This window comes from Aquila chrysaetos (genome assembly GCF_900496995.4).
Source record: "Aquila chrysaetos chrysaetos chromosome W unlocalized genomic scaffold, bAquChr1.4 W_unloc_2, whole genome shotgun sequence".
Taxonomy (NCBI): Eukaryota; Metazoa; Chordata; class Aves; order Accipitriformes; family Accipitridae; genus Aquila; species Aquila chrysaetos.
Genome location: NW_024470322.1, coordinates 4,998,606 through 5,010,685, shown reverse-complemented (window position 1 = coordinate 5,010,685; position 12,080 = coordinate 4,998,606).

Sequence of the window (12,080 nt, the reverse complement as noted above, 5' to 3'; positions counted from 1 at the left end):
TATTGTGGATTTAAATAATTGGAAAGTAGCAGCTGGGAGCTATCGGGAAGACCCTGATCAAACAGCCCATGCTTTTGAAACAATGATTCAGACTCAGGATCCTGATTGGAAAGATATACAAGTAATAATGGATGTACTTTTTGATAGTGCAGAAAGAGAGATGATCCGGAGGGTTGCTAAAACCCAGGTAGAAGCACAAGTGGCTTGTGGAATATTACAGGGAACAGTGGAACAAAATTTTCCATCTACTGATCCCAGATGGGATCCTAATAATTTGGCTCAGAGAAGACTGCTAGATCAATATCAAAAATGGGTTCTATTTGGAATCAGAAATGCTATGCCTAAGGCGATTAACATGTCTAAATTATATGAAATTAAACAAGACAGAAAAGACTCTCCCACTGAATTTCTAAGCAGATTAAAAGATGCTGCTAGGAAATATACTGATATGGATCCTGAGTCTGAAGAAGGAAAATCTCAGTTGGCTCCTTTATTTATAGGACAATCCTCTGATGATATCAGAAGGAAATTACAAAAATTACAAGGAGCAGATTCTCAAGACTGGGGAAAATTATTAGAAGTTGCTTGGGTGGCATATAGAAATAGTGATGAATTACAGAGTAAAATGAATGCAAGCTTAATAGCTGCTCTGGAAGTAGGAGCTGGTGTGGGACGAGGCAGAGGAGTTATTCCTCGAGGAAGGGAATGTGGTCGAAGAATAGGACAAGGGAGAGGAACTGGATTGGGCTCACCAGTGGGATTAAACCAGCCCCTGGGACCGAATCAGTGTGCATACTGTAAACAAGAAGGACGCTGGAAAGGGGAATGTCCCCTGAGACCTACAAGGTCACAAGTGATCCCAATTTCGACCACACAATCTCAGCAAGTTCCCCCTTTCTTGGGAAAGTTAAGTGAAGGTATCTGACGGGGACCGGAGGGGAGTCTCCCAGCAGAACCTCTGGTTACAGCTAACCTGGGAGAACAGAAAATTGAATTTTAGTTGACACTGGAGCCACCTTTTCAGTTTTAAATACCTTAGAGGGGGAGTTAAGTTCCGAAGAAATTAGTGTTGTTGGTGCGACAGGTGAACGAGAGACTAGACCCTTCTTTAAACCTTTGACAATGAAATCAGGAAAGCAATGGGTCACTCATCAGTTTCTGTATTTGCCAAATTCTCCTAGACCCCTGTTAGGGAGAGACCTACTTGAGAAATTGGAAGCAGAAATTAAATTTTAAAATGGTGAGATTAAAATTCTAATTCCAGAAACTAAACATATCGAAGCAGTGGCTTTGTTGTTACAGGACGGTCACCGAAAGCAGAGGATCATACCAGTCGAAGTAAATAATGCTGTAATTCCAATCGTCTGGGCTGGGGAAGTTCCCGGTAAATCCAAAAGAGCAGAGCCTATGAGAATTGATTTAAAGCCAGGATCGAGTCTGGTAAGAATTAAACAATACCCCCTAAAACTGGAAAGTCGGAAAGGATTAGTACCGATAATACAAAAATTTCTAAAGTACAAATTGTTAATAGAATGTGAATCCAAATATAACACCCCGATCTTGCCTGTTAAAAAGGCTAATGAAAAAGATGACAGGCTAGTTCAAGACCTCAGAGCAATAAATCAAACAGTACAAGATATTCACCCGGTAGTAGCAAATCCTTGTACTTTGTTAACAACCCTAACAGAGAAACAAGAATGGTTCACGGTGTTAGACTGAAAAGATGCCTTGTTCTGTATTCCCTTGGATCCCAATAGTCAAGAGCTTTTTGCTTTTGAATGGGAAAATCCTGAGACTGGGAGAAAACCACAATATACGTGGGCAGTCTTGCCTCAAGGCTTTAAGAACAGCCCTACCATTTTTGGAAATCAATTGGCAGGAGAATTAGAGCTTTGGAAGAAAGAAAACAATGAAGGAATCTTGTTGCAATATGTGGATGATTTATTAATTGCAGCTGAGACGGAAGAACAATGCACCAAGTTAACTCTTAGCCTTTTGAACTTTTTGGGAATCAGTGGATATTGAGTGTCAAAAGAAAAAGCCCAAATAACCCAGAGAGAAGTAACTTATTTGGGTTTTGAAATCCTGAAAGGACAGAGACAATTAGGAACTGAGAGAAAGGAGGCAATTTGTCATCTCCCTGAACCTAAGACTCTAAAAGAATTGCAAGCATTTCTGGGAATGGTTGGGTGGTGTCGCCTGTGGATTGCAAATTATGGCTTGCTGGTCCGACCTTTATACGAGCAGCTCAAAACCTCAAACAATGGATTTATAGATTGGACTGATGCTGGGAAAGCTGCTTTTAAACAACTAAAACAGGCTTTAATGGAGGCGCCGGCCGTAGGCCTGCCAGATCTCACACAGACATTTGAACTCTTTACTCATGAAAGAAAAGGTTTAGCTCTGGGTGTCCTGGCCCAATATCTGGGACCAAGTCGGCGAGCTGTGGCCTACTTCTCAAAGCAATTAGACAATGTGAGTCTGGGATGGCCTGGTTGTCTGAGAGCCGTCGCTGCAACTGTGCTACTGATCCAAGAAGCTCGCAAGTTCACCCTAGGACAGAGAATTACAGTGTACGTTCCCCACATGGTGATCACTGTGCTCGAACAGAAAGGGGGGCATTGGTTATCCCCTAGTAGAATGCTGAAATACCAGGTGGTGTTGCTGGATGTCGTGGTTTCAGCCCAGCCGGTAACAAAGGACCACGCAGCCGCTCGCTCACTCCTCCCGCCCCCCTCCGGTGGGATAGGGGGGAGACGGAGGAGAGAAAAGAAAAAAAACTGGAACCTCGAGGGTTGAGATAAGGGCAGTTTACTGGAACAACGCAAAAAAAAGTTACAACAACGATGGTACTAATGAAAGAGTATACAAAAAAGAGTGATGCACAGTGCAACTGCTCACCACCCGGGACCCGACGCTCCGCCACTTCCCCCACCGAAAGTCGAGAGAGAGCAGGAGAGCCCTCCCCCCCGCCCGCTCCCCATTTATATACTGGGCATGATGTCACATGGTATGGAATAGCTCCTTGGCTAGTTCAGGTCAGCTGCCCCGGCTATGCCCCCCCACCTCCCAGGTTCCTGTAAAAATTAACTCTATCCCAGCTGAACCCAGGACACTGGAGCAAGATGATGTTTACTTAAAAACTACTACTATCATTAACCCTGCTGTGTTTTTAACTGATCAAGTTGAAGGAGAATTAGAACACGACTGCCTGCAGACAATTGAAGAAGTCTCCTCCAGCCGACCGGATCTCCGAGATGCGCCACTGGAAGAAACGGATTGGGAACTGTATACCGATGGAAGCAGTTTCATCCATGAAGGAAAACGTTTATCAGGATATGCGGTAACCACTACTGAGAAGGTAATTGAATCACGAGCTTTGCCTTCAAATGTATCTGCCCAAAAGGCTGAATTGATAGCTCTTGCTCGAGCACTGGAACTAAGTCAAGAAAAACAAGTCAACATTTGGACAGACTCAAGGTATGCTTTTGGAGTAGTACATGCACATGGAGCGATATGGAAAGAAAGAGGACTGTTATCTGCACAAGGAACCACCATTCAGCATGCAGAAGAAATACTGAAATTATTAGAAGCCATTCAAAAGCCAACAGCAGTCGCAATAATGCACTGTAAAGCACATCGGTCAGGTAGGACTGTCGCTGAAACACGTAACTGATTGGGTGATAGAGCTGCTAAAGAGGCTGCAGAAAAAGGCATCCTAGCACTAGTTCCAGAGAAAAGTGTAAATTTGCCTAAAGATGCTCCAAATTATAATGAAAAGGATGAAGAATTAATTATTAAATTGCAGGCTAATAAAAATGAAACAGGATGGGCTGTAACACCAACAGGTCAAACAATAGTCCCACCCGCAATAATGAGAGAAATTGCCCGGGCTGAACATAACAAAGTACTTTGGGGAACAGAAAACCTTGTTAAGCATTTACGAAAGTGTATTTTGAGTAGAGATATGACAAAGATTATTCGACCAATTACAATGGGAAGTGAAATTTGTATATGCAGTAATCCCAAAACCAGTAATAAGATTACTTTTGGAATTACGAAGCAAGGAAATTCTCCAGGAGAATATTGTCAAATTGATTTTACAGAATTGCCTCGAAAAGAAGGATATCGATATATCCTAGTTCTAGTTGATACTTTCACTGGGTTGCCTGAGGCTTTCCCTTGTCGCACCAACAAAGCAAGAGAAGTAGTTATCATCATTGTTATAATCTGTGTTGCTTTTAGCTGTCTTAAACGAGCTGTGACACAATCTATCTTCAAGTGAGACTACTAAAAGAATTAGTAGCCTCAAACAGAAAGGGGGGAATTGATAGCATATTTCCATACATTCTGTATGGTACGTCTAAATATTTTGATGGTTTTAATATTTTGTACCAGCCGTGGAAACTGGTTTGCTGCTAGGTGACTGTAAAAGTGAGATTTGGTAAATAATTATTTAGAAATCTTATACTAACACTATGATTGAAACAATAGACAAAAGTATAGCCAAGCAAATAACTGGTAGAGGCAGTTACTCATAAGTTTGGCAGTTCTTGGCTCTTATGACTGGATGTTCCTGTACCCTAGATGAGAACAGTGTTGAAACTGACCACATGTGACTGAAACTGCATTAAGCTTCAAGATCAAAGAACAAGGACAAGAATAAAGACTTCAAGGACAGCCAGCAAGAACTTCAAATGGGTCGGTGGTCGCAAAAGCAGCCCTTCAACTCAAATGGCTCCTTCATTGCGCATGATCGGATGTAGGCAGTACTATGGTAATCAGTTGCAATTATTTTTATGTATATGTATACTCATCTGATGAATATGCAATTAGTTATTCTATATAACCTGTTAGTGCTAAAGCTGTGGTATGCACGCTAGGTGGAACTATCCCCCGTGCATCCAGCGCTGCAGTAAAGAATGCCTGCTTTCTAAAACTCCAAAACGAGTCTTAGAGAGTTTCTTCGACCGGCTTTTCGGTATCACAGAGCCTCAGTCAAAGCACTATGTAGTCTCTGGTTAGTCACTCACTCAGTGGTGAGTTGGTTGGAGAGGCTCCTTATCTCATTTTCCAATTGCTCCTGCAAAGCTTTCACAAAGTCTTGAAGGGATTTAATCATCTTCCCTTCTGGTTGTTGGGTTACGCATTTGTCCTGTTGTGTTGCCACCAAAGCGGCTCCTAAAACTCCACAAACCAATGCCTTCCCTTTTCCTTGCTTCAACCTTTGTTCTTTAGCCAAAACGAGAATTCTGTCTGCTACAGCTTGCGGATCATGTCAATTGTTACGGGCCCAAGTCATACCAAGGGGAGAGGGTCGAACATTGTAGCCCTCTAATCCCTTCAGGAGACGGGTACAGTCTACAGTCTGACCTCCCAGGGAGGCCATAGTGAACACACAAGTACAGGGATCAGATCCCTTTATTAGTCCTCTGAGGACTATCTCTACACTTGGACCTCCCAGGGAGATCGCAATGGAATCAGATTAAGTCCTCTGAGGATTATCTCTACAGTGGGATCTCCCAGGGAGACCGCAACAAAATCAGATCGAGTCCCCTGAGGACTGTCTCTTCATGCGGACATCCCAGGGAGACCACAGAGAAATCAGATTAATTCCTCTGAGGACTATTTCCCCTTGTGTATGACTCCTCTCAGAGAGGGGTCACAGTAAGGACCTGGTCCCAATGATCGCTTTAGCAACACCGAGGGAATCCTGCTGACTACGCCAAAAAATGTCACAACCCAGACTGGACAGACCAGGGAGTCTGTGTTTAATTCGAAATTGTCTCAGGCTAAATTAAGGTGAAACGACACCAAACGATCAGTTAAAGATTTTATTAATGACAGAAGCAAACAGAACTGGGGAGGCGTGGTAGTAGGTGGCAGGGTTTCTCACAACAGGAATTGGCATAAGACTTCTTCTGTAAACCGTGTAACCATATACATCAATTCAGGGAATAAGGAGATCCGTCCCGTTGAGTCATGAGGTTCAGAGCAGACCCCCTTGCTTTCCAGACTCTTCCTCAGAGAAGGGTCTAGGGGCAGCTGGATCCACTCGTAGTCTCAGACTTGGTCAATGGTTTATATCTTAAAAAGGATGAGGTGCAGGGATTGTGGAAAAGGAAAAGGAAAGAGAAGAAGACAGAGAGAGAAAAAGGAAGAGAGAAAGATTTCACCGGTCCTGGGTCCAGCGTTGGTTCAGTCAGCCGAGGGGTCCAGTTCCGGTGGGCTTGTGCACCTGGGGCTTCAGTTTGTGTCCTTTTATCATCCTTGCCCCTCCTTCGGACAGGCACCCAAACTGGTCAGGTTAATGAGCAGTTTGTGAGCCTTTAGGCTTGGTGGTCCTTTGTGGAGTAACTTCTCCTTCCCTGCAGACATGGCCATTGTTTGATCTTTGTATCAGAACAGGGAGCTGTGCACCCTCCAGTGGGCCCTCCCCCTCCTGTTGCTGATGTCTGAGCTGATGGGCTTTTCACCTTGGTTCCTTGCTGTGCAGGGTTTGTCTTTAAGCAGAACTTGCCCCACCACAGTGTTTGAGACATTAACTCTTTCAGTCTCTCACAATACATAAAGCCAGCAGGAAATGTGATTATGTGGTCAACCAAGATGACAGAGTAGAAATATACAAAATATTTATTTTTAAGCACTATTGGAATAATCTTCAATATTTCAGCAACGGTATCCGAAGAAATATTATCCAGAAGAACATCAAATTCTGTAACTCATTTGACTAAATCTGCATTATGTACTTGCATTTTAAAAATACTTTTATATAATTAGACTTTTATAATGCAATATTACTTTAAAAGCGTGTGTGTGGGGTTAATCATTGTGCTGGAAACTCCTTAAGGAAAAATAGGAAGTAGATGTTTTTAAATGTGTTTAAACAAAAATTAAAATGAAATTTTAAAAAATCTGCTTCTCTTCTCCTTTTCCTTCTCCATCCAGGCAGACATCTACGAATTCTGTAACAATAAAAGGATTTAGCCTGCCCACGTTACTTGTATTTTCATAAACTTTTAAATGTGTATTGGATTTGAGTGGCAAGGTTTTGGTAGTGGGGGGGGGGGTGCTGCAGGGGTGGCTTCTGTCAGAAGATGCCAGAAGCTGCCCCCATGTTGGACAGAGCTGGTTCCAGCCGGCTCCAAGACAGACCCCGCCGCTGGCCAAAGCTGAGCCCATCAGCGATGGTGGTAGCGCCTCTGTGATAACATATTTAAGAAGGGGAAAAAACTGCTGTGCAACAGCAGCTGGGAGAGAGGAGTGAGAATATGTGAGAGAAACAACAAGGTCAGTGAAGAAGGAGGGGGAGGAGGTGCTCCGGAGTGGGGTCCTCCACAGGCTGAAGGGTGAATATCTGCTCCACCGTTAACCTCCATGGGCTGCAGGGGGACAACCTGTGTCACCATGGTCTTCACCACGGGCTGCAGGGGAATCTCTACGCCTCGTCCCCCTCCTTCTTCGCTGACCTTGGTGTCTGCAGAGTTGTTTCTCTCACGTATTCCCACTCCTCTCTCCGGCTGCTGTTCCCCAGCGTTTTTTACCCTTTCTTCTGACAGGAGCCACCCCTGCAGCCCCCGCGCTACCTAAACCTTGCCACGTAAACCCAATACGATTACACAGGACAATAGGCACAAATCACATTTTACAACTATCTAGCAATTTTGGCATTTCTATAGAATACTCAGGCTGTGATGAAGCTTTTTTAACATGGGGGTGGATTGATCAGCTGCAAAAACAGACATTGTACATGCATATTCCTGCAAACTTAAGTTAGGAATTGCATAGGTGCATGTCTGAAAAAAATTCACAGCTCACTTTGAACCCCATTTTGAACTTTTCAAGTTAGGCCAAAGAAAGTGAAATTACTTCAACAAACATAGTTGTTTCAGCACACAAAAAACAATGAACTTTTTTGTATTATACTTGCCTGTTCAGGTGTAAAAACCCAGGCTATGGGAGGTGATAACCACCCTAGGTACCTGCCCAAACCCTTCCACACACCTTGTCACCCAGGGACCGGCCAACTCAGGGCATGTTTCAGTATTGCCTCACCCAAAAGTTGTCTCCTCTTACGCCAGGACACCAGATTCCACAAACCCGACAATAAGCCAACAGTGTTAATTAGTAGTATTAAACAGCTCACGTAAGGGTGAACAAGGACCTCGGGAGCCTGCGCAATAAAACCACCGACATTAGTCCTGGATGGGAAGAGGGAGGTGTAGTCCCTCATCCTCTCCACAAGACAGCTCCCCCAGCACAGTAAGGGCATCAACGCCAGGCCAAAGCACATAGCCATTGTTTGTATTAACATGTTCCCAAGCTCAGCAAAATAAAGAGCTAAGCAGTGCAGCCATCAAACTCCATGACCCACACAGAAGCTTGCCACTTAATAACTACTATAGCTATAACACTATCAATTCAAAACTGCTGTTGTCTCATGCCCCACACTGGGCACCACAAAGGACTCTGGTGGTGTCGTGGTTTAACCCCAGCCAGCAACTAAGCACCACGCAGCCGCTCACTCACTTCCCCCCCGCACCCAGTGGGATGGGGGAGACAACCGGAAAAGAAAAAGTAAAACTCGTGGGTTGAGATAAGAACAGTTTAATAGAATATAAAAAGAACAAGAAACTAATAATGATAATAGTAACACTAAAAAAATGACAATAGTAATAATGAAAGGATTGGAATATACAAAACAAGTGATGCACAATGCAATTGCTCACCACCCACCGACCGACGCCCAGTTAGTCCCCGAGCGGCGATCCCCCGCCCCCCCCCCCCCCAGTTTTTATACTAGATGTGACGTCCCATGGTATGGAATACCCTGTTGGCCAGTTTGGGTCAGCTGCCCTGGCTGTGTCCTGTGCCAACTTCTTGTGCCCCTCCAGCTTTCTCGCTGGCTGGGCACGAGAAGCTGAGAAATCCTTGACTTTAGCCTAAACACTACTTAGCAACGACTGAAAACATCAGTGTTATCAACATTCTTCTCATACTGAACTCAAAACATAGCACTGTACCAGCTATTAGGAAGGCAATTAACTCTATCCCAGCTGAAACCAGGACAGTATCCACCCCTTATTCTAGACCATTGACGTCATGCTCAGTTCTCATACCTTTAGTTACATCCCGGTCAATCATTAACACCTTTTCTGTCCTTTTCAGATATATATATGTATGTATACACACACAGAGATATCATTCCTTTAGTTTATGGGTCATGTTCATAAAAAGTTTGTTGAGTTCATTTGGTTCGCGACTCTGGGCTCCATCTGTCATACCAGTCTTTCTGGACAGGAGGGATGGTGCAAAGTCCTCTCAGTCGGTAGAGCAGGATCAGGCTTCAGTGCGGTATGGCGAGCGGGTGACATTGGACGCAGGAGGAGGATGGGATGCACTGTTGAATGCTGGAGTCAGTTCTGGTTCCATCACTACTGCGCTTCGCTCAGTTTTATCACAGTTTTTTCTTGCTTGATCTAAGGGATTCTTACTGTAGTACTATGGTTATAGCATATAACAATTATAGTAATGATAACATACAGTAGCAGGGTTATATAGCAATATCATAAAGTTTAATTCTGGTTATTCTCACCTAAAATCAAATCCCCTTGAGGCGCACATCAGACTTGCCCATCTTTTCGCATCACCCACCAAGTGCACCCAGGCCCTTGAGCAAAAGCAATCCCACGAATGGGTTTGCCTTTGCCTGAGGCAGGAGTAACCCAGACTGTCTTCCCTAACATATTTTTCATGTGCACTACAGGGACTTTATCCCCTTCTACAGTAAAGTAACAGTTCTGATTGGGCAGGGTCACCCCGATTGGCAGATCCTCTGGTGTTGACTAACCAGGTGGCTTTTGCTAAATGTGTATACCAATGTCTGAATGTCCCACCCCCCATTGCTCTCCATGTAGTCTTTAACAGTCCATTGTATTGTTCGATTTTCCCAGAGGCTGCTGCATGATAGGGGATATGATACACCCACTCAATGCCATGCTCTTTGGCCCAGGTGTCTATGAGGTTGTTTCGGAAGTGAGTCCCGTTATCTGACTCAATTCTCTCTGGGGTGCCATGTCGCCACAAGACCTGCTTTTCAAGGCCCAGGATAGTGTTCCGGGCAGTGGCATGGGGTACAGAATATGTTTCCAGCCATCCGGTGGTTGCTTCCACCATTGTGAGCACATAGCGCTTGCTTTGGCGAGTTTGTGGGAGTGTGATATAGTCAATCTGCCAGGCTTCCCCATATTTATATTTCAGCCATCGCCCTCCATACCACAGAGGCTTCAAACGCCCTGCTTGCTTAACTGCAGCACGTTTCACGTTCATGGATAACTTGTGCAATAGTGTCCATGGTCAAGTCCACCCCTCGATCGCGAGCCCATCTATATGTTGCATCTCTTCCCTGATGGCCTGAAGCATCATGGGCCCACTGAGCCATAAATAGCTCACCCTTATGTTGCCAGTCCAGGTCCACCTGAGCCACTTCAATCTTGGAGGCCTGATCCACCTGTTGGTTGTTTTGCTGTTCTTCAATGGCCCGACTCTTGGGTACATGAGCATCTACATGACGTACTTTTACCACTAGCTTCTCTAGCCGAACAGCAATAGTGCGGCAGCCCAAATGGGTTTACCTCTGCGCTGCCAGTTGCTCTGCTTCCATTGCTGTAGCCACCCCCACAGGGCATTTGCCACCATCCATGAGTCAGTACAGAGATAGAGCACTGGCCACTTCTCTCTTTCAGCAATGTCTAACGCTAGCTGGATGGCTTTCACCTCTGCAAACTGACTTGATTCACCTTCTCCTTCAGCAGTTTCTGCGACTTGTCGTGTAGGACTCCATACAGCAGCCTTCCACCTCCGATGCTTTCCCACAATGCGACAGGACCCATCAGTGAACAGGGCATATTGCCTCTCATTTTCTGGCAGTTTATTATACAGCGGGGCCTCTTCAGCATGTGTCACCTCCTCCTCTGGCGACATTCCAAAATCTTTGCCTTATGGCCAGTCCGTGATCACTTCCACAATTCCTGGGCGACTGGGGTTTCCTATGCGAGCCCATTGTGTGATCAGTGCAATCCACTTACTCCATGTGGCATCAGTTGCATGATGTGTAGAGGAGACCCTCCCTTTGAACATCCAGCCCAGCACCGGTAGTCGGGGTGCTAAGAGGAGCTGTGTTTCAGTACCAACCACTTCTGAGGCAGCTCAAACTCCTTCATATGCTGCCAATATCTCTTTTTCAGTTGGAGTATAGCAGACCTCGGATCCTCGATATCCTCGACTCCAAAACCCCAGGGGTCGGCCTCGGGTCTCCCCAGGTGCTTTCTGCCAGAGGCTCCAGGTAGGACCGTTCCTCTGGCTGCAGTATAGAGCACATTTTTAACATCTTGTCCTGCCCGGACTGGTCCAAGGGCTACTGCATGAACAATCTCCTGTTGTGTTCAAAGGCTTGTTGTTGCTCAGGGCCCCATTTAAAATCATTCTTCTTCCGGGTCACTCGATAGAGAGGGCTTACAATCAGACTGTAATTTGGAATACGCATTCTGCAAAACCCCACAACACCTAGGAAGGACTGTGTTTCCTTTTTATTAGTCGGTGGAGACATAGCTGCTATTTTGTTGATCACATCCATTGGGATCTGACGATGTCCATCTTGCCATTTTATTCCTAAAAACTGGATCTCCTGTGCAGGACCCTTGACCTTACTTTCTTTTATGGCAAAACCGGCTTTCAGAAGGATTTGGATTATTTTCTTCCCTTTCTCAAAAACGTCTTCTGCCGTGTTGCCCCATACAATGATGTCATCAATGTACTGCAGATGTTCCAGAGCTTCACCCTTTTCCAGTGCAGCCTGGATCAGTCCATGGCAAATAGTGGGGCTGTGTTTCCACCCCTGGGGCAATCGATTCCAGGTGTACTGGACGCCCCTCCAAGTGAAAGCAAATTGTGGCCTGCACTCCGCTGCCAAAGTGATTGAGAAAAATGCATTAGCAATCTCGATTGTGGCATACCACTTAGCTGCCTTTGACTCTAGTTCATATTGAAGTTCTAGCATATCTGGAACGGCAGCACTCAGC